This window comes from Phocoena sinus, chromosome 10, assembly GCF_008692025.1.
Source record: "Phocoena sinus isolate mPhoSin1 chromosome 10, mPhoSin1.pri, whole genome shotgun sequence".
NCBI lineage: Eukaryota > Metazoa > Chordata > Mammalia > Artiodactyla > Phocoenidae > Phocoena > Phocoena sinus.
The window spans coordinates 48,708,223-48,732,379 of NC_045772.1; the positions used below are offsets into that span (position 1 = coordinate 48,708,223).

Below are 24,157 nucleotides of genomic sequence, written 5' to 3' on the forward strand. Positions count from 1 at the left end.
GGTTGGTTGACTCCTTGGATGCTCAGGGCTGACTGTAAAGTTATACTTGAATTTTCGACTGCACGTGTATTGGTCCACCTAACCCTCGTGTTGTTCAAGGGTCAATTGTAAAATTCTATGTTTGTAATAAAATTTAATGATAATGTAAATATTCTTTTCCTAACTTCATAATGGAGGTTTAATATTATATAGACATTTTAGAATTATCATCTTTCAAATATAATATAGATAAAACTAAATAAAAGACTGGAAACAATAAGGACAATCTCCCTATTCATAGGCTGTCCTATGGGAAAATCTGTCAACAACTACTGGGCATTCAACCAAGGCAAGATGCAAACGCCTTCTACATTTTCTTCTTCCTTCTGGCATGCTAGTCCAAGATGCTTTGTGCAGTTAAGGCTTCTTTCAAAGTAATTTAAGATTAGGGCATGGGCATGAGAGTCTCCCTCAGGAAATATACTTCTCTTCAACTATCACCCCAAATGAAGAGATTGGTTGTAGAGGGGATTATACATATTGATTATGGGGATTAAGATTGGGAAGTAAAATATAAAAAGAAGTAAAAAGTGGTTGTAAAGGAGAAGTCTATATATAAAATATGCAAAAAATGTGGAGTGGGGAACAAATGTCACCAGGCTGACCCATAAAACATTGAATAATAGATTCTAATTAAAGACTTCTTTAATCCTATCCAGGATAAAATATAATACACCATCAAACCAAAGGAATTAAGGAAACTTTGGTTATATTAATCCAGTAACAAAATTTGTATCCACAAGGTTACCTTGAAAATGCTTGAAATCAAGATTATCTTGAAAAGCAAATACACTGATTCTTTGTTTTTAAATGATGGACCTATGTTTCAATAACACAAAGCAATCCTATATTTTAAGCAAAACAAATAATCAACTGATATTTTTAGAGACATTCCTTAACCAAGTGTGGCTAATTCATTATCAATAAATAAAGAAGCCATTTAGCTAAGTTTGAGGACCAAACTTAGTTTTTCCTTATACCATAAAAGTAAAAATTATACTACCTTTGCAGCCCAGGGTGGTAAAACATGGATTCTAGTAATAAGAAGGCCTAGAACTGGCCACCTATGCAATTTACAAGTGACCTGTCACTTATTTCTAGGCTTGTGTTTTTATGTGTAAAATATGGACAATGATAATATCAATTTCACAGAGTTGATGGGTAGATTAAATAAGAATATATATTATCTATAAAAGCCTCAAGTGTTAGTCATTACCATTATCAATTAGATGCAGAGTAGCCATTATTTATTTATTTTGGTGTTCCCTATTTGGTCTAGAAATGTTTGTTGAATAAAAGAATGACTAAAGACTAATAATTCATTTCCAACAAAGGAAAGAAATACTTAGATTTTTAAAAGACCACTAACAAGTTACATTTTTAGGTAAATTGCCATTTAAGTTCATCAGTTATTGACAGATGTCATGAATTCCAATGGAATTCCTGACATTAAAAAAAAAATGAGGGGGACTTCTCTGGTGGCAAAGTGGTTAAGAATCCGCTTGCTAATGCAGGGGACACGGGTTCAAGCCCTGGTCCAGGAAGATTCTCACATGCCACGGAGCAACTAAGCCCGTGCGCCACCACTGCTGAGCCTGCGCTCCAGAGCCTGTGAGACACAACTACTGAGCCAGCGAGCCACCACTACCAAAGCCCGCGCACCTAAAGCCGGTGCTCCACAACAAGTGAAGCCACCGCAATGAGAAGCCCGCGCTCTGCAACAAAGAGTAGCCCCCGCTAGCCACAACTAGAGGAAGCCTGAGTGCAGCAACGAAGACCCAATGCAGCCAAAAATAATAAAATAAATAAATAAATAAAAATAATAAAGAAGAGAAGACTTAAAAAAAAAAAAATGAGGGGACTTCCCTGGAGTTCCAGTGGTTAAGACTCCGCACTTCCACTGCAGGGGGCATGGGTGTGATCCCTGGTTGGGGAACAAATATCCAGCATGCCACGCAGCGTGGCCAAAAAAATAAATAAAGAAAAAAAAGAAAAGGCAAAGGGGGGGGAGGGGAGGAGAATAAAGAACGTTTGAGATGCTTTGGGCATATATCTTAAAAAAATGTTTTTTTTAATATTAGTTTCTTATATTTGCCCTGTAGGAATTGTAATTTCAGTAGAAAAGAAAATGCTCTGGGCTTCCCTGGTGGTGCAGTGGTTGGGAGTCTGCCTGCCAGTGCGGGGGGGACACGGGTTTGAGCCCTGGTCCGGGAGGATCCCACATGCGGCGGAGCAGCTGATCCCGTCCGCCACAACTACTGAGCCTGCGCTCTGGAGCTTGTGTGCCGCAGCTGCTGAAGTCCGGTGCCTAGAGCCCGTGCTCCGCAACAGGAGAGGCCACGGTGATGAGAGGCCTGCGCACCGCAGTGTAAGAGTGGCTCCCGCTCACCGCAGCTAGGGAGAGCCTGCACACAGCAACGAAGACCCAAAGCAGCCAGGAATTAAAAAAAAAAAAAAAAAAAAAAAGCTCTACAGCACGAATAGTATTAAAACCAACAACTTTTGGGTTCCAGAGACACCTACGCTCAACCCCATAATCTGACTTATTTATTATTATTTTTAATCTGACTTATTCTTTAAATCAGTCTCATTAATAAATGTAAAAAATAGGTTATAATAAGAAACAATACTTAAAAAGTGATCAGCGACATTTCATAGTTCCTTTCCATTAAAATTCTCCAAATAGCTACAGTCAAATTAAAATTCTTCCAAAACATTGATAACTAGCAATTTTCCTACCCTCAAGTTGTTCAGCTACAACCTCCCTTTCATCCCCCCCAGTTTGAAATTCTGTGGTCTTAAATTATAAAGGGCTAAGTAAAAACACTTAACTACTGGTTCCTGAAGTCAAGTGACACTACTCCCACTAAGCACTTTCTGGGGAGATGATACTTGATTTCCCCTTTCCGCCTCCAACTCCTGAAGTAGTATTTTAGCAGCTAAAGAGGATTACTGTGCTCTCTTCTCACTCCTAAATAAAATTAACTAATTCAAACATTAAAAGAAACTGGACTAATCTTTTGGACACAATGACAGTGTTCAAAACTTCTGAGCAGATTAAAAAATTATTTTTTGGAGGAAAAATTAAGAGGTCCAAACATTACCTCACACCCTCTTTTAAAAATGTTTCCAATCTTACTAACTTAAATTCTGCCAAGAAAGGTCTTCTCTGTGAACTAGATTTCTAAATCTAGTCGAGCATAGAATTTGTAGACTGTCAAACTGTTTTACAGCATTTTCTCTATTCTGACCATATTTATAACACCTCACAGAGGAATAAAATTCTTCCTTTGCCCTTTTCATGGACTAATGTTGCCAGTAAATGAAGCTTATTCTAACATATACTATGACATGCAATTTAAAGTCATGTTTCCAGTTTTATTATTGGACTTTTCACTGTAGTTACCTTTCAAAGTTCAGTACTTGATCACATCTCTGAGAGAATATATTAACTACAGTATAAAAATTTATCACTAATCTAACAACTGCAGAAAAACCATATAAAGAAACCTTAATAGATTTCTCAGTCAATAATACATGAGCAACATAGTTAAGTGACAAAAAAAACAGAGATCCCCAAAATGTTTCAAAATCAGGCAAGAAGAAATAATGGGGGCTCAAGATCACCATATTAGTTTCTATCAGATCCCTCCAAACAGGTTGGATTTGGAGGGATCTGACAGATTCCTCTCCCCTGCTCCCCAGCTCCTTGGACACGTCCTAAAAATTAACCTGTCAGTTTTTTTCCTCTTGTCAGATCTAGCTGTAAATTCTATAGGCATACATAACTCAAAATCTGCTGTGTCTTCTGAACTGAATTTAGGTAACCCAAGTATGGACATTAACTTTATTATTTGCTATATATCTTAGAATCTGATACACACACACACATACTCACTCACATGGAGGCCTTAGTTAACTGTATTTTAAATTGAAAAAACAAACAAACAAATGGTAAAATAGGAAAATATAACAACAGTTAAGAGCACAGGGCTTCTCTGGTGGTGCAGTGGTTAAGAGTCCGCCTGCCAACGCAGGGGACACGGGTTCGAGCCCTGGTCTGGGAAGATCCCACATGCTGTGGAGCAACTAAGCCCGTGTGCCACAACTACTGAGCCCTCATGCCACAACTACTGAAGCCCGTACGTCTAGAGCCCATGCTCTGCAACGAGAAGCCACCACATGAGAAGCCTGCGCAGTGCAACGAAGAGTAGCCCCCGCTCGCTACAACTAGAGAAAGCCAGCACGCAGCAACAAAGATCCAACACAGCCAAAAATAAATAAATAAATTAAAAAAAAAAAAAAAAAGAGCATAGACTTTAGATCTGATTTCCTGGATTAGAATGCCAGTTCTAACACATATTAGCTACGTGACCTTGGTCATGATATTTTAACCTCTCTGTGCCTCATTTCCTCATCTGAAAATGGGAAAAAACAGTACTTCTTAAAATTAAAAAAATTTCAAATAAAATAAATTATTCCATGCAAAATGCTTAACACAAAATAAGCAGTCAGTAAATGGTACTTGAAAATTTTTTTATCCTATCTAGCTGTCTACAGTGCTTAAAACTTGAAGCACCTAAAAGACTTCAAAAGCATACTATAGTATACTACAGAAAATTGTATACCCTAAGGAGTTGTCATTTGTCTCTTCTCCACCCCATTACCAAATCTGATCCATTCTACCCTGATGTTTCTGAAATCAATTCCATTCTCTCCACTCCATTACCTCATAAGAACTCTCATTTCTCATGTGGAAAAAAGGGGGATACAGGATGCAAATATGAAGGGAAAACGTTAATTATACACTTGAATGTCCATGAACAGATTAGAGATGTTAGCTTTAACTGTGAAGACAAAGAGGTAGGGCATTCCAGAAATTTGAGAAAAAACAAATATGACAGCTATATTTCGGTGGCTTTTACATCCCAGAAGATGCTTTGTAAGTATGGAACTTTAAAATGTTTATAGTGTTTGTACTGTGTTAGCTCGCAATCAAGTCAATTTTACAGAACAAAATGCTGTGGGTGCAGAGAAGAGAACTGTCTGACTGTAAGGATATATCAGGCAAGGTTTCACTAAGTGGATATTTAAGCCAGACCAGTGGATATTTTAAGGGAATAGGGAGGTTCACTGAGAGATAAGGGCATTCCAGGAAAAAGGACTAGCATGAGAGAATTCATTACATCACGAGTGCATGGAGAAGGGGGTTAGGTACAAGAGGAAGGGGAGCCTTGACCTGCATTCTATAAGAAACAGAAACAAAGTTTGCAAGTTGGGAAATGATATGAACATATCTGTGTTTTAGAAAGAATACAGAAGCAGAGTATTAGTTTCCTGAACTCTGGGAATTCAGTAGGAGTTTAATGCAGGTAAGAGATGGTGACCTAAGTCAGGGTAGTGGCAGAAGGAATAAAGAGAAAGGATATTTGAGAAATTTCTAAGTCAGACTCAAGAGAACATGAGGACAGACAACACTGGGTGAGGAAAGGAAGATGAGATGCAGCATGATCAAACAGATGGATAGTGACACCATTAAAACAGACAGGGAGCCTAAGAGGAACACACTTGGTTTAGTAGGTATCTTTTATCTTTTGGAATAGGTCTCAAAGACAATGGAGGAAAAACTGACAACAGTATGGACATGGCAGTAGCATCTTTTATTCTCAAAGCGATTAGAAAGAAGATGCTCAATGCCTGTGTTCAAAAGGCTTCAGGTACAGAACAGACACCGATTTGTTTAGGAAGATTATAAATATACCATGTGTAATTTGTTTCACTCAATATTTCTGGTGTATTAATTTGAAATATACAATTTATTTAGATGATTACAAATCTCAATTTAAGGTTTTATAATTTTAGTTGTAAGCCTTTATCAAATGAACTTTGATGGAGTCTTTTGCCAGTTTATGAGAAAAAGGAATATGAACAGAAAAAATTAGCACTGTACAAAACCAAAAATCTTTCTAGGCTTAATGAGCTTCTCAGTGTAAAATACTCAGTGACTAGCTTGTATTGTATGTACAATAAACCATAACGTATAAAAATCACTTGCCTAGACTGTGTCTTTGGACTTGGTCCTTTCCCTCTTTATCTTAAGCCTTCTGTAAACAGGGCAGAAGTAAGCACCTTACATCCTATTTCTGATTTCTCTAGGAATAAATAGATACTACGGCTATGGTGACACCATGGCTAGTGTTTACTCAACATTCTTTTAAGGTCTAGTCTAAAAATAAAACGTATCTATTAAAAATCAACAAAAACTACTACAAGCAAAGAAATGCAGATTTCCTCCTTCTCTTGTGAAAAGGACACCATTCTTTTTCGACTTTAATCTAAATGTTCCCATTTTCTTGTCTTCTCAAGTCTTTTCATCACCCAAATCCGACCGTTACATTTCTATACAGGAATATAATGTTGGATACACTTGCTTTAAAGGCTCAAGTAATTTTTCTACAACAATGTCCATGATATAAGCTGGCAAGTCTCACAAGGTGGCAAAAAGAACCATAAAAAGCTAAAATAACAAAAGGACTCTATTCACATTCTTAAAACAAAAAAAATAATGAAAGGATAACAACCAAGCACACCATCCCAGAAGAGCCTATTTTAGCCAATAGATTAATCAAATTAAGGACATCTTTTTGGTATAAGTATCAATATTTTTAATGGCTCCTTTCCATCAATACTACTAGGCACAGTGCATGTCTCAGAATAGTTTATGTCCCACAATGGCTCAACTGCTGACAAAATTTGTAAGGATTTTTAGTAGCCACTTTAAGTTATATACCTGCTATTAGAGAGATCTCAGCCATGGTGTTCTCTGATTTACATAACATGAACACATACAAAAGCTAACTGCAGCACAGGAATGACTAGGCACACACTACCCTAGATGTTTCCTTACAAACACCGTCTCTGTTAATCTGTGATCAAACCTTAAACCGCTTTAAGAGGAAAATTTCAAGCTGCCTAGGACTTTGCTATATCTAATAAAGTACATTTAAATAAAGCATTAATCATCCGACAGATGATACAATTTTTCGTTAAGAAATTTAGTAGCACCACCTTCTGATAAGGACACCATGATGTCATACACAAATATATTCCTAAATAATTAATCAAATGCACTTCTGTATTTTCATTTGAATATTAAAGAACATCTATCCAAAATAAATAATATTCAGAAACTTAAGAAATAAAAGCCCAAGTGTCCCAACACCCCTCTCCCACTAAGCCAACTGTCTAGTTACCAGGCATTTATTAAACTGTGCTAACACAGTGATAAGCAAAAAAGGTAGCCACATCAAAGTGAAATCAGGGTGACCAACAGTCCTGATTTTAGCACTCAGTCTTATGTCCCAAGAAATCCTCAGTCCTGAGAAAAACAAGGTGGCTGGTCGTCTTTTGTGGAATACATATTGATAGGAATTTGCTTCCTCTCATGTTTCATAATTTTAAAGATGTGGAGCTGTGAAGGCTTAGAAAACATCTTGCAGGGACTTCCCTGGTGGCGCAGCAGTTAAGACTCCATGCTCCCAGTGCGGGGGGACCCAGGGTTCGATCCCTGGCCACGGAACTAGATCTCACATGCATGCCGCAACTAAGAGCTCGCATGCCACACCTAAGGGACCCGCCTGCCACACCTAAGGGACCCGCCTGCCACAACGAAGGAGCCGGTGAGCCTCAACTAAGGAGCCTGCCTGCCACAACTAAGACCCAGCACAACCAAATAAATAAATAAAAACATCTTCCCGGCAATCAATAAAAAAAAAAAATCTTGCAAATGTACAACAAGCTTATTTTTTTTCCACAATGTGATCATACTCTTCTCTGAAATAAAACATGGACATTAAAAACCAAACTGTGTACATCACTTAGTGTAAGAGCAAAGTTTGAGTGTGTATGGTAACAAACAATATTTGTATGGCCTTTACAACTTACAATGTATTTTGACACGATTTTTCTCATTTGGATAAAAATTCAAGGAATCTGTCATGAAGGAACACTGTCCCTTAATTAGAAAAGTATAGCTTTCATAGAATTAGTATCTGAATATGCATTAAGTGCAAGTGATCACAAGGGTTACAAAGATGAACAAAACATACTTGCTCTCAAGAAGCTTACAATTTTGTAAGAAAGGTGAGACAAAAATCATGGAAAATATCAAGAGAAAAACAAAAATACTATGGAAATTCAGAAAAAGGTCGGCAGCAAAATGTAGGAATATGATTAGACTACAGTAGAAAGCACGGTCTGAGTGGACCTCAAGGTACAAAGGGACAGGAAAAAAAAATAGCGAGCGTCTACAGTTAAGATAATGAAGATCTCTGCGTATTAGTCAAGAGATTTGACTCATTTTGTAATCAACAGTACTGGATATTTTGAAGAAAAACATACCAATATTGAAAAAAACTAAAGCTACTTTTTAAATAAAAGGAGTTCTAACAGAAATCTGGACAATACATCTAGAAAAGTTAAGCATTTTATTAAATATGATTAATATGTGGCCTACTTTTAAAATGCATGGATTGATTTGCAAGAAAAACCTGTAACAAAATGAAAACCAAAATTAAGAGGTCAGAAACAATATGCTGCATAGAGGAAAGAAGCTGCAAGAGACTGGCAGAAGATAGTTAAGACAACTGGTAATTTCAGTTTTATCGCACAACGCCGTACGAACACTAAATACCTACTATGTTCAGGCAGTACAGATACTAGATCCACACATCTTAAGCCTCCCCCTTTAATAACAGGATGTTCACTTTGATACCACAGCATCTGATATCTAAAGCATACTGAGATTACTTTTAGTTAACACCACTACCACAGAACATGGCACTTAGGGTATTTGCCTAAGATCTCACTTGTACTGACAAATGAGGCAGATGTATGGGCCAGGCCGTATTTTTCCTCAAAAAGCCCCTTTGGATATGCCTAAAGCATAAAAAATACTCAGTTAAGGCTTAAATATTTCATGGCCAGAGATCTATGTATAATGTTAATTGTTGCATAACCAACACTTAACACAGTGCCTGGAATACAGAAGGCAATTATTTGTTGAATGAATCAAAACCAGTTTCTTGCCCTAGAGCAGGGGTTGGCTAATTCCAGCCCACAGGCTAAACTTCACCACGTCTGTTTTTCGTAAATAATGTTTTGTTGGAACACAGCCATACAACTGCATACTGTCTATGGTTACTCCTACTAACACAGCAGAGTTGAGTGGTTGTGACAGAGAATACGTGGTCCACAAAGCCTAAGATATTTATTAACCGGCCCTTTACAGAAAGTGTGCTGATATGCCCTGGAAGAGATAAGGATAGATCGTGTCCATTAATTCACTGGTGGCAAATGGGTTTTAGCTCAAACAGCAACTCAAAATATTAATGGCTACCTGGAGTGCAGTGTTAATAATGATTCTGGACTCAAAGGGAAAGAGTACAGTTCTCAATTATCAATGTCTACAATGGTTTAGGGAAAGGAGAAACAGGAATGTAACTAAAAAACATCTGAAAATTTCTGCTGTAGAATATTTCACATAGCTAACATGTTGTCTGATAGTTTTAGTTAGCTGCAAAATAATATGCAAAAACCTCTACAACAACAACAAAAACCTTGAAAGGAATCACTGAGGATGGTCCACCTGAATGCTTAAGACTGTCTACCAAAAACAATTTTGGTTCTGGCATAGTTGATGTTGCTCTATTTTATAACATTCAACAGGCGCTTTATACACTTAGTCAACAGATTCAGCTGTCAAGGCCATTTGTGAGGATGATAAAAAACAGTGTTATTAGGGGAACCTAATGTAAGACCCCAACATATCCCAAAACTCCATCAAGCTTTACAGATAAATCTGAAAAGGGCATCTTGGGTAAAGCACTAAATTTTTACATTTGGAGCTAAATCTGATCTATTAAATCTGCTCACTTTGATTCTGGAAGTAGTTAACATAATAAACAGCTTAAGATTAAAGCATTCATGCCACTAGGGCTCTGCAAAGTTTCCTTTCAGATGTTTCAGAAAAATCCTTTGTGTCTCGGTCCTATGTCAAGTACTTGCACCCTAGCTACCAAGGGAGGCTGAAAAACCTACCATTTTCATTTTCTATAAAGCAAGGTTATACATCAAGACTCATTTAGGTCTGTATCTATTCAGATACTGATGAGTCTCTCTAAAGATAATTGTAAACACACACATCTGTATGTCCATATAATAAGACATTTTTCATCAGATATTATGTTTCTGTTAGATGTAGCCTGGCCCATATGGGCCACACCCTGGCATGATAGGAAGTTAAGGAGCCATGCATAGGGTATTTGAGGTGGTGGCAAAACAAAATCACTGATGGGAATGGTGGGAGGGGATGTCTCAAGGTCAGATCAAATTTAAATCTGAAGACCCAGAAGCCTGGGAGAAATTAAAGTGACATTAGAGCAGTGGTTTCTGTGATTATTGTAGGGAGTGGGAGTGTGTGTGTGTGTGTGTGTAAGTTTTAAAAAGCACCTCTGGAAGACTCCTAACACCTTCCTTCCTCCTTAAGACCCTAAGACCTATATCCTAGCAAAGAAAGATCAGGGTCTATCAGAGCTCATATTATTAGTCTTCTTTGATTCCAAGTAAGTGTCCCCTAATTTAGCACAGAAAAGGAAGGACTCTGTGTTCCTCAGGTCTCCAGAAATCAGTATTTTAAATAATCCTCAGTCATTTAAATAATCCACTCTTAGCTTCCACATGTCACAGAAAAAAAAGACAACACCACTGCAAAGGGTTAAGAAGGTTAACCAGATGTTTTACTATGTTCCTAGGGAAGCCACATTTTCTCCAAGTCTCCTGAATTTGTGATTCCAGAATGTAACACTTACACCGAAGGTGCTCAATAATGTTTGCTGAATAGGTTGCAGAATGAGATGACTACATCAACCACAGAGATATCCCCATTAGTTAGGGAAAATATGTGCTTTCATGCATTTTAAGAAATCAGAAGTGAGGCTCTTTACTACCAGCAGACAGACCAGAATTCAAGTTAAGGGTAAGGACTCCAGAACAAACCACACCCACTTTTATGACTGGAAGAATGCTACAAATATTTCTTTTAACATAGATACTCAGATTTTATAATACACCACCCTCCACAAGGATGGGGGAACATTTTTAAAACAATTTTACAGTCTATTTCAACACTAGGTTGAATTCAAAAATAAACAGAATTAGTTTTTCATGAGAGAAGGAATAAATGACTACAAAAATTTTTTTATCTCATTTTACTGTTACCTTCCTAAGATTAAGACAAAGCTTAATGTGACTGCCCCCAAATGCATTTGAAGCCATAATAAGAATGCCATAATTTCAGATTGTGGGTTTATAATCTGCATTACATTCTAAATGAAATTTCAAGACCAGGACTAGGTAATGGAAAATCCCCTAGTAAATGTGCCACAAGTTCAGAGGAGAAAAATTAACCAACTAACAAAAAACAGTGGAAGCAAAGGTACTTCTCATAGTTTTCTCTAACAATTTTAACATCTTAATCTAAGCAGCAGTTTATGCTAGCTAATGCCCACACTGGCTTGTGCAGCTAGTTGTCTTATAAAGTTGTTTTAGACTAATGTAACAGTTCTTCCTTTTATACTCTAGCCTCTTCAGTTTATTCAAAGAGGCATTAGTACCCAGTATAATAAAGACCACTTAGAAAAATAAAAGGCACGCCACACTTTGTAAGCCATAAATAATGCTTACATTTGGCTTTTCCATACATTATTCCACTTACCTGCATAATTATTAGGTCAGTAAGCACTTTTATTTTTTATAAAGTAGTTTTGAAACATGCCTATCTTGGCAATTCTATAAGATACAAGTCAATATATAAAAATAGCACACACGTCTTCCTTCTTGGACATTAATATACACCAAATGAATGCATAAAGACAATGAGGACTGAATCTGGGTGTTAATTAGGTTGCAAGAATAAGGAGAGCAGTGGGGAAAACACAGAAAGCTAGCAGGCACTTCTTATAATCAATCCTGAGTTTCAAAGTAGCATCTTCAGATATTTACTTCTTTCCTTGTCAATACCAAGTGATTCCATCAAGGATGTTAAAACATTACATTAGTCCTACAGTATTCCTATTCTAACCTTCTCTTGCGCTCTTACCTCACAATTATATGTATTATGTAATTCTTACAAATCTATCAATTGGGACACAAACTGCAGGGTTTAAGACTTTAAAAACTGATAAAGAAGAAATCGCATCTAAAATATGAGCTCTCAAGCATTACACTTTTTTTTAACATTTACTATTTTCCAGGCACCTATATACACTGATGAATCTCCACTACTTCCAAACATTTAACCGGACTCTAAGGAATTAGGTGGTTCTCCCATACCTGTAAAGACTCATCACCCTCAGTAGTGCCTTCCACCCTGAGTCTGTGTCAAAAATTCCTTGGCAGAAACTGTTTCTAAGCTAATTGCCTCAAACTAACATTTTCAGACCCTGATGTCCTCCCCAAAGACACAAAGTAATAAAGAGTAAAGCCTTTCCAACTATTTCAGACCCACTTCTCACAGAAATTCTGAAATCAGAAAATCTCTGAAATCTGCAAGTTTAATTTAGCGGCAAAACCTGACCCAACATAAATTTTTTACACAGCAAAACTTCACCCAAGCACTGATGTGCGGCTATTTAGTTTTTACTTATCCCATTAAGTGTAACTATTCATATTTCACTTTAGAAATATTAAGTGCTTGATTACTCTTACTAACATGCAAAATAAATCTTTCCAAAAAGTTCTGAATTCCAAAATATCTGGCTATATAGGTAAGGTATTACAGCCCTATAATCCATTTCACAAATATCTACCAGAGCAAAATACTCTCTTAAACATACCCTGCACTTCTCAATTTCTAAATTGTTGTCTACCCTGATTCACTGTTAGTCTAAAACTTACGTACCCTTTTAACATCGTGTACAGATCCCACCTCATTTTTTTTTTAATTAATTAATTTATTTAGGGCTGTGTTGGGTCTTCGTTTCTGTGTGAGGGCTTTCTCTAGTTGTGGCAAGCGGGGGCCACTCTTCATCGCAGTGCGCGGGCCTCTCACTATTGGGGCCTCTCTTGCTGCGGAGCACAGGCTCCAGACGCAAAGGCTCAGTAGTTGTGGCTCACAGGCCCAGTTGCTCCGTGGCATGTGGGATCCTCCCAGACCAGGGCTCGAACCCGTGTCCCCTGCATTAGCAGGCAGACTCTCAACGACTGCGCCACCAGGGAAGCCCCCACCTCATTTTTAATGTCTTCTTGGACTACGAAAGCCTAAAGGTTTTCACTTCTTCCTTTGATTCTATAAGCACTCATCTATATCACTCATTTGGGTGTTATTATTATTTTGAACTATTTACATTTCATGATGATTAAACTTTCATGTCTTTGCTAAGAACCTTTTGTGCATAACTACTCAATTTAATCATAACATACAGCAACTGAGATCAACCAGCTCCAATTATAGGCAGTCAGATGAACGACTCCTCAAGAGACAGATGCCCTAAGTAATGAGGGATTATAGTTGGAAATAAATGTAACACTTAAAAAAATTAGTGTAAGAAGTAGCCTATGATGGGAATTGATAAGGACAAACCACCGAACTCTTCATATATTCTTTCAATTAAAATAAAACAAATTTGAGCACTTACTATGTGTGCCAATTACCATTTGAGACTGTGTTGGAAATTTACATGGTGTTTCTTCTCTCTTGAAACATTTGAGGGGAAGAGAGGATAGATGAAAAAATAAATATAATTATTTGGTAAGAACTGTGAAGGTAATAAAGAGGGGTAGTCCTTTATATAAGATGATCAGGAAAAACTTCTCTGCAGATGAGACATCTGAACTGAGATGTAAGATTCAGACTAAGGCAGAACTGCAGACAGCTGAAGAAAGAGCATGACAGACAGAAAGCAGTTGTAAGCACCAAAAACTCAAAAGGTAGTAAAGGGTTGGTGGGGTCAAGATCAGAAAGAAGTCCAGTATGGCTGGAGCTTAGTGAGCAATGGAAAGAAGATAAAGTTGTGAAGTAAGCAAGAACTGGACCTGGTTTTTATTTTAAGCCACTGGGGTAGGAAATTGGGACTGGAGGGTATTACATGATCTGGTTTACATTTTTAAAGGATGACTTTGTCTTCTGGGTGAAGACTGAGGAATGGCAACAAGTTAGAAAGTTCCTGTAGGAGTCCAGGCAAAGATGACTGCGGCTTTAACAAGGGTGATATCACAGCAACACAGGATTTTAGAGCTCAAAAATACCTTAACAACTGTTAATCAAACTTTGTCTACATAAAGATAAGTTCTAAGAGAGGAGTTAACTTGTTCTAGGCTTCATGGCCTGTGCCAGAGGGAACTGAAGCCTAGATCACGCAGGTCAAAGTTACCACTACTAAACCAAGCTACTTAGACAGGGTAGAATCAAACTACTCAAAACTAGCACATCAGGACTTCCCTAGCGGTCCAGTGGTTAAGAATTTGCCTCTAATGCAGGGGGTGCAGATTCGATCCCTGGTGGGGGAGCTAAGATCCCACATGCCTCGGGGCCAAAAAACCAAAACATAAAACAGAAGCAATATTGTAACAAATTCAATAAAGACTTTAAAAGTGGTCCACATCAAAAAATAAATAAAGCATATTCTAAAAAAAAAAAAAAACAAACAAAAAAGCAAAACTAGCACATCATTTCTCAGATTTAGCCCTCAGGCTCAATGGAATCAGTTAAAACTTATGAGAAAAAGTGAAATAAGTAAGTGTCCAAACCAAGCACCTGAAAGTTCAGAGAAAAGTGCATAAGGGCCTGTTGGGAGTAAAAAGAGCAAGAGTACTCTCAACTCACACTGCATAATTATGAAACTTCTACTCTAATACCATAATCTCTGACTGATAGAAAATATCAATTTATCCTCTACATAGGACCCACTGGTGGACAAGACGTATCAATCACTAAAGCACCGTAAGTGCTTATCAAAGTGGAGTTTATCATTTTTGCTCAACCAGAACTCTAAAGTGAATAGCAGTAACAGCAGCCCTGCTCATCAGAAAGAGAACCTCTTAATCACCATCTTCACTCTTTTCTGTTCTACTTCCTGCCCTTCCACCTCTTCACTATTATCACCATCATCACTTTCATGGAAACAACAGAAAACTTTTATAAATGCTCTTCCGTCCTTAAAAGCTTGCAAATCCTGTATTCTCTTTGTTCAATGAAGATCAAGTAAGGTGACAGGGCTCTTGGAGGAAAAAAAGCTTAAGTATAAAAAACCTAAAATACAGGGAATTTCAAACATTTTTCAGCTAGCAACTTAAACTATATAAGCAATAGTGAGTGGCAACTTTGTGACTAATTTGGATGTCCAGGACATAAAATATGATCTCAGTATGTTCCCTAATTCAGAACAGCTGAGCAGTTAATTATTTAATATAGGGAGAACTAAAGCTTCCTATTAAATGAACACCCCCTACTGTGGGATTAGCTCATGGGGGCAGGAATTCTATAGGGCTTATTCCCTGAAGCTATCCTGAAGCTAGTTTTTTACACTTATTTCTTCCCTAAACCACTCCGAATCTTTCTCTTTCTCTGATGCCAACCCTGTTCTTACAAACAGTGGTGTTCAGACTCAATACTCTCTTTATTCACACCCGTTCTATTATTCCTAGGGAAATAACTGGCACTAAATTTCCAAGAAACTGGGTGCAAACTACAAACTACAACTACGAACTACAACTTATGTATCTTACTTCTTTCATAACCTGAAACTTGTTACTTGAACCAAATGCAGGTTGTCCTAAAAATCCTTTAAAATTTGGAATGGTCCTAAGACATGACTTTTATGAAAAGAGTTGTTTAACAAGGATTGCTACAATTATTCTTAAATAAACATGAAAAAGAAAAAACTTTCTCCCAGAAGGTAAAAACTTTCTCATTTGTTTTGGAAAAGTATCTAGACAACATCAAATTCTCAGGTCAAGGACACAGGGTTAAACTAGAAGTGGGAAAAAGTACATAGCTTTACTACATGAAAGCTACTACATATCCTAAAATTGTGAAAGTCAACTATTAAAAATCTGTTTAGGGTTATGTCAAAACTTGAACATATAAGCAACCTATCTATGGTTGAGTAATCAGATGTACAAAACAAGTATTAAAACCAAAAATTGACTTAAAAAATAACAATTACCTAATCTCCTACTGCAATCCAAAGTTGAATGGGGGCAACTCCCTGGTGGTCCAGTAGTTAGAACTTGGTGCTTTCACTGCCAGGGCCTGGGTTCAATCCCTGGTTGGGGAACTAAGATCCCACAAGCCGCGCAGCACAGCAAGTTAAATGGACTGCTCAATGGAAAAAACTGCAAAGAAATTAAACTAAAAATGATTATGTATTAATGAGATTCTAAGATAAAGCACATGAAAACACTGCCTCACATTTATCTATGGTTCCTATTCTTCTCTACTCCTCCAACAAAATTATGTTCAATATATTGCAAAGCATGGAAAAATGAGTAATACACACAAAAAAGTAAATAATAACCAGACAGACATTTGGGAATATTTTAATGGCCTTTCAGATAAATGTGGATATTCTCCTTTGATACTATACCAAAACTCAATTGGCTGAAATATATTGGAATGGGTAACCTTATCAATAAACTCTACATTCACATTAAGACCCACTGGTCTTGGGGGCTCCCCTGGTGGTGAAGTGGTTAAGAATCCACCTGCCAGTGCAGGGGACACAAGTTCGAGTCCTGGTCCGGGAAGATCCCACATGCCGCGGAGCCACTAAGCCCATGTGCCACAACTACTGAAGCCCGCGCGCCTACTAGAGCCTCTGCTCTGCAACAAGAGAGAAGCCACCACAATGGGAAGCTCACACACCGCAACGAAGAGTAGCCCCCACTCGCCACAACTAAAGAAAGCCCGTGCGCAGCAACGGAGACCCAACGCAGCCAAAAATAAATAAATTAAAAAAAAAAAAAAAGACCCATTGGTCTAGCTAGAACTTTGTTTCTTATCCTTGTGTGATCTTATAATATCATGCACTGGTGACTTGGAAAATATTGGCTTACAGAGTCATGTGGATCTTCAAATATTGACATATTTCATTATACATTATTTTAAAAACCATGTCCATTAACATCACCAATATCATCGGAAAAATCTTCCAAAATTCTAATTTTCCCTTGAAAACTAGAACTTTATCATTGCCTGTAAATACTGTCAATCTTTTCCTTTTAAAGATCCAGGTTCGCTTCTTGAGAAAGTGTCAGTCTAATACCCAAGTCTGAAAAACTTCAGTTTGTCAAGCATTCTTTCAAGTAAAAATGGTGATCATGAAAAAAGTGGCTAATTCAGCTTGCAACTCAAAAATCACACAAATGCTTTCCCTAGAGGCAACCATATTTCAGTATGACAGCAGAAAAAGCGTTTTAAGCATACTTCCTATTTTGTCACAGTACATTAAAATGATATGTACAAAGTTGAGATCTGATAATTTTTTTTTTACTTCTTCATCAAGTGCATTTAGACTTTTTTTTTTTTTAAACTGTGAGTGCATGGCACTGAAGGATATGTACCATGACTGCTAATACAGGGAGGTACTCTCACCTGATTTGTTCTCAGATGTCAAAAGTTTTACCCACCTTTGCTTTTGTACATTGGTATAGATGTCAACACAGAGAAAAGGCAAAGGACATCGCAGTATTATTGTAAACAGTTCTGTACTTGTAGACTCCTTCAAAATGTCTAGGCAATCCCCAGGATTCCTTGAACCATACTTTAAAAACCACTGAGCTACACAATTTATTTGGTCACAATCACAATTATTCTTCCTTACTTCTCATTTATACCTTAACAGGGATCTTAAAAATTAAGCAATCTAATCAACTTCAATTGGCACTAGCGATGCTACAGGTGAACAGAAGCTTTATACGTCATCTTTCCCACTGAGGAAGCAAAGAGGTTTGGAAAGCTTACAAACTTTGCCTAAAAACTCACTGCACTGGTATGATTACAAGCAATACTTATTTTCTTCATTATACTTTTCTGTATTCAAAACACTTTAGTGCAAAATCTCAAGTTCAACAATTTCAAGAGCAGAATAACAGATGCACATGTTTATATACCTCATTACTATCCCTTGTTATTATCTGTACAGTACAGAATTCAAGGTTCCTGAGGGATTCCCAAGTTTTGCTATAGTTACTGAGGAGCTTAATGATAACTTATAAATCTTAGAAGCAGCAGCTATAACTATGTTAGCATAATGTAGTCTCACTGCAATCTAACAACACGTAGGTAATAGTTGGATGCGATATGCACACCACTTTGACACCTACAAACTATTAATTAAACAAAAAGAGCTTATATTTATAGTCTTCATTCCCAGTAACTAAGAACTTTTAGAAACTCCCCCCCCCCTTTTTATGGAATACAGTGACTTGAAAAATATATTCTAATAAGGATAAATTATAGAAAACTCAGATAATTAGAATTTTACATAACATTTTCCATTTCCTTTCTAGAAGCTTTTGCCAAAAACTGTTATTAAATGGACAAACAGATTTTCTTTCATCTTTGTGCCCTTCCCACAAGGCAAAGAGGAGGAAAGCAACAGGTAAAGGTGATCCACCAATGGGGCAATTAGTTCACTGTATATTTTCAAAATAAAGTTACTTAACAAAATGCTAAGTTTTAAATAGAGGAGAGAAAACTATTTAATTAAAAGTACATATTTACTGAAATAAATATTCAAGGCAACTACCGAAAAACTCAGCAAGAAGCTCCGTGATGTAGCAAAAGTGATGATTCCAAGAAGTCAATAACTGAAAATGTTCAAAATTACGTATAACTGCTTTTAATGGATGCTCTCTTCCTTTAACATCTTTAGTCTGCCTGTACAACAGTTAAAAACATTCTATCACTGGAAAAGATTACCTAGCAAGTTATCTCATGGGATCAGAATCCAGTTTAAATTTAAAAGGTCTCACTGAAATAAATACATACATACATACGCACGCACATACAACTACAAAATTACAAAACAGCATAACTACAAGAGTTAAGTGTTAGGAACCAGCCCAATATAAAATTCAAAATCAGAATGTTAGATAATTATTCTGTATAGTTAGACTAAGATTATTAATTTAAAAGTGAACACATTTCTAGTACCTGAGCACCTCATATATAATTTTAAGTGTGGTAATACTCCAGAATATTGTTCTGTATAGTAAAAACTAAATGGAAATTCTGCAATCTATGTTGTAATTTTTTTTTTTGGCCGCCGCGCGGCTTGTGGGATCTTAGTTCTCTGACCAGGGATTGAACCCTCGGCCCTCTGCGGTGAAAGTGTGGAGTCCTAACCACTGGACCACCAGGGAATTCCCCAAATATTCATTTCTTTCTTTTATAAGTTTTAAGGTTCCTTGGAAACTGTTTACAAATTTTGATCCACTACTGATGCAAAGAAAAATTCTTCGTAAATCGCTACTGAAATAATAATCAGTTGCTGTTGTAGCCGTAATTTGACTAACATTGGGAATAAACACACCAGTGTTAGGAAGTATGGAGAAGTGGTATTTTTGTTAGTGGTGTATTTTAAGTGATTTTAATTTTTTAATGGCAGCACAAAAGTTCCTGATAGCCTTTCTTCTCTAAAATACAAATTCTATGACTAAAGGGATTGGTCTTAGAATCCAGTGATCAACTAGGTTCAAACAAAGTACAAGAGATTATACAGCAAGCCAGTCTTTACTGCAAATAGATAAAATTCATCCTATTCCTTGCACCTAATGCTTCCATTGTGTTCATAACATTTTCAAATGACTAATAAATGAAAAGACTTAAGTTCTCAAATGGTAATTAGTACCTTTAAGTAGTATTGCAAAATATCTTAACACTGAAAAACATCAGGCTTTCAGGACAAGGGTAAGCCACAGTACAGACCTCCTGCTTGCTGAAAAATCTATCCAGTGTTAACAATGAATCATTGCATCAGCCAAAATACCTGTTTCTTAACTTTTTCTAAAAGAAATCCAATTTGAAAAGGGTAACTGTAAAAACTTCAGCCTAATCTCTGACTCTAAGGGTCTCAAAAATTATAGGAGGGGGAAGAAAAATCAAGGCATAAATTTAGTCACAACCCTATATGGTCTTACAGAGTTTAAGATCAATCTTCATCAAGATTTTCTATAGACTGAACATGTGATATTATTGCCATAATAGAAAAGACAGCTTTTGAATATTCAGTTCATAAATACTAAACTATTCCTGGTGCCAGTCAAATCTAAACACTACAGATCAATACCCACCCCTTCTTTACCAATACATAACACAGAAACACGTTATTTTAAGCCTTTGGGAAAATGATGACACATGCATACCAGTAAGACCTTGATATTCAATAACAGAACTCCCTACTTACACTTTTGGAAGAAAAATAAACGACACCTTTGCAAAATCAGTCAAATCCTATTTGTATGAGATCCAGTTTCCCTATTTAATTTCACTGCCTTAATAAATATTGATCAAATACCTACAACAGAAGTCAAAGAAAATTGAACATGGACAGCTTCTCATTCAAATCTTAGACTTTATATTTAAAACAACATGTATAATTAGTTACTATGTTATCAATCTCTGCATAGGTCTTCTATCAATCTTGAATTATATTGGAAGATACACCTGTAAGATCCTACTGTACATGGATCGAAGTTTTTTATGATGAATCCCCTATTACACCTCGCTAGACCCTCCTTACATGGTGGCTCCTTACCATGGGGGCTCACTTTCCCTTTACACAGCTAAGAGAAAATACTGAAATTCCACAGTAAAGGACTGTTTTGAGGATAAAATCGAAATCAATTTGTAAACTTAAAATGGTTCCAAAACCAATGTGGAAATGTTTCTTTTTGAAGGAAGACAAAGTTCTCTTCAAATATCATCTCTTTAAATGTTTATTACAGTTAATCCCTAAATCTAAGTGCTAAACACTTACTATGTGCACAGGCAAGGTTCTAGTAACTAAGATACAGTAGAGAATAAAATGGACCAAGTCCCTACCCTCATGGTGTTTACATTTAACAAACTGGTATTGTCTCTGTGCAAAGAACACATCCTGCCCATGGAGTCTATAATTTAGTGGGATAAGAAAAAACATATAATGATAACAGGAGGTAGGAAGTGACGCTTGTCATAGAAAGGAAGAGAGATGACTTTCATAGGGTGGGGGAGGGTGGGAAGGGGCAGAAAGAGCAATCATTTTCATGAACCCATACCAAAGTTTAAAATTAAGCCAGTTTATTATTGGGTTCTTCAGTTGTATTCCCATACTTGGCACATTAAAACCAAACTGGATACACGTGTTTCAAAGACTTACTTTCCAGCTTCTTCAGATAAGGGCGCTTCACAATTTATTATGAATGACAAAAAGAAAATGCAAGTGAAACTACTTTCCCGTAGTGCAGAGATCAAAAGCATGGATGGGCTCAAATAAGACTATCATTCAGGGCTCTGTGTCCTTAAAGTTAATTCACCATTCTGATATCAACTTCCTCTCTTAAAACCTGGTAATGAAACTACCCAAATGATTCTACACTGTTTGACTAACGTACTCACCTTTTTTGGGGTATGATGGGACGACCATTCTCTGTAAAATGTAATTCACTATAAAAATGTCATATATTTTCCTCCAGGTTCTCTATTATGGTACGTTACTGTCCTACAAGTCAGCAGGACCACTGACTAGTTATCTTATCTTTTCCAGGCCTCAGTTTCCTCCTCCGTAAAATCAGAGGGTGGGACTGGATGATCTAAATAGCCCTTTCCGGCCCTTAAAAAGTCCCATGACTCCATTATGACTCAAACACAATTCAAGGGTCAGCTTTTAGGAGTGATACCAGCCTTAAGTTAAATGAACGTCTACCCTTTTTATGTTACTTCTTGCTAAGCTAAGGTTTTGTTGAACAAGTCCAAATAGCATTCTAATTACAAAAAAGAGGGTTAAAAAATGAATTTACGAATTGGAAGCTTTAAGTTTTATAAGCATGATAAATTATATTTTAGATATTTATATATTAGATGCTGTGCTACTAGCAAAACAAAAATCCAATCAGGCTGAATTAATTTTAAAATATTAAAATCACAATCTTCATTTAGCGTCAACTTTCTACCCCGTTAAAAATGTGATTTCCCGTTACTGTAACACAGAACTGCTTATGTTCACACAAGAGCTGCAGGGCAAAAATGTTGTTCTGAACTAATAAAAGGGGGTGGGGGATCAGGAGAAGGGGAAGAAAATCGTCTGCTTAAACTCAGCAAGGATGATCTTTTCTCCAAAAGCCATCAGGTTTTTTTCTTTTTTCCACAAGAAATATTCGGATGGCCCGATTCACTGGGGGTAGTTTTAAATAAGATTCACGGCGCTGACAGTCAATGTTAGGATTACACACATCGAGATGGCGAAAAAGAGAAGACAAACTTCCTGGATTTTCTCTCCCTGTGTAAGAGAAAGAGATTTCCTCTTGCTGACGAAGGGAAAGGCCCCTTTAACAGTTTTTCTCTACGCGGTGGCCGCTGCCAGACTAGGTGGGGCTCCCTCCGCTGCCTTCCTCCTGCCACTTCCCGCAACAAATGGAGCAAACCAGCCCCGTTTCAGGCAAACTTTTTCCCTGTCAGGCTCGAGCCCGCAGGACGCCGGGGAGTGGTTTCCCCCGAACGCTCCTCGCCCCAGCTCGGGACTGGGGGAAGCTGGGTCTCCTCAAAGGATAACTTTCTGGTTTCCGTTCTAACTTCCACTTACACCCGGGAGGAAAAGAGGCGGCCGGCGAGGGGGCTCCGGGTCAGGGGAGACGAGTCTTACGGGGAGCCGGCGGGGGACCGCGGGCAGCGGGAGAGGCTGCGGCGGCCGCGGGCAGGAGGGAGCAGGCGGGTGGGGGTGGGGGGGGTCCTCGGGCTCTCACTTCCTCCGCCATATTTCAGACATTTGACCCCTTCCGCAAAGCGCGCTGTTCCCCCGCGGCGGCGGCGGCGGCTCATGCCCGCCGGCCTGGGAGGCAGCGCACTCGCCGGCCGGGCCCGAGCCCTCGCACCACCTGCCGCGCTCTGAGGCCGCCGTCGCCGCCGCCCCGGCCCCCTGACCGCCGCGCGCGCGCCCCGCCCGGCCCGCGCCGCACCCCACCCGCTCCCCTCTGCCGGCGCCCGGCCCCCGCCCCGCGCGGCCACCGCCGCCGCTCCCCTCAGCGGCCACGCACGCACTCTGCGAACCTCTCACGCTGTCACCGGGTCCCCGCAGCCAGCGTCACTTCGCGCTCCCTCCGGGTCGCTGCTACCGGCGCCACGGCGGTCCTGCCGCTACCGCCGCCGCCGCCGCTCCGGCTGGCTCACACGCCTGACTCTGGGCGAGGTTTGGCGGTGTCGCCTTGACGTCAAGCGTTCAGCCTCGCTCTCGCTTCCGCCCGCGGGCGGGGCGCGCGGGTGCGCGGCCGGGAAGGGGCGGGGCCTAGGGGAGGGGCGAGGGGAGCCGGGGGGCGGGGCCTTCCGCGTCCCCGCAGCGCAAACCGGGAGCGCGCGGCGCTCTTCGTGGCGTTTTAACCGCGGTGTTTTTCTTTCCCTCTTACTGCCTCTTCGGCCTTCCCTTGGCTTCCCAAATCCTAGCGGGTTACAACGGTGCGAAGAGCTTAAAAACCGTACGAATTCAAAAGGTGCCTTTCATGCAAACTGTAATTCAGTCACCAACGCCACCAAACATTTGGTGCTCCCGTACTCCTTTGTGCTGGGGAAAGTGGCTGGAGAAGTAACAGCGCTCAATTTCCACACCTAGAGCTCCCGTGAGGGTGCCTTGAATAGGTCACAGTCTTTTTCATTCTTGAAGTGGTTTCTCGTGAATTGTCAAGCGTCTTCACCCAGGACAACTCTTTGCAAATTATCCTGTCAAACTCAGTTAACTAATCCAAGATTCCAAACAACTTAGTACCTAAATCAACTATTTATATGAGTAAAATAAATCGCACATTTAAATGCGTGACTCGAGTACTTTAAAGGGTTACCCATAGGTGGTCTATGATATAACTACTGGGC

At 38.7% G+C, this 24,157-nt stretch overlaps 1 protein-coding gene across 5 annotated transcripts in view; it reads right to left on the minus strand.

Annotated features, from left to right (window-relative positions):
- The window catches only part of RAP1B (RAP1B, member of RAS oncogene family), a 46,921-nt gene extending 23,392 nt beyond the window's left edge, over positions 1 to 23,529 (minus strand). The window contains exon 1 of one of the 5 annotated variants that reach the window (XM_032644656.1): positions 23,345 to 23,529. The gene's annotated coding sequence lies outside the window, so the exon portion shown is untranslated. The remainder of the gene's footprint in view (positions 1 to 23,344) is intronic. The other 4 variants (XM_032644655.1, XM_032644654.1, XM_032644657.1 and 1 more) reach the window with 4 other exon arrangements.
- Positions 23,530 to 24,157: the final 628 nt, after the last annotated feature.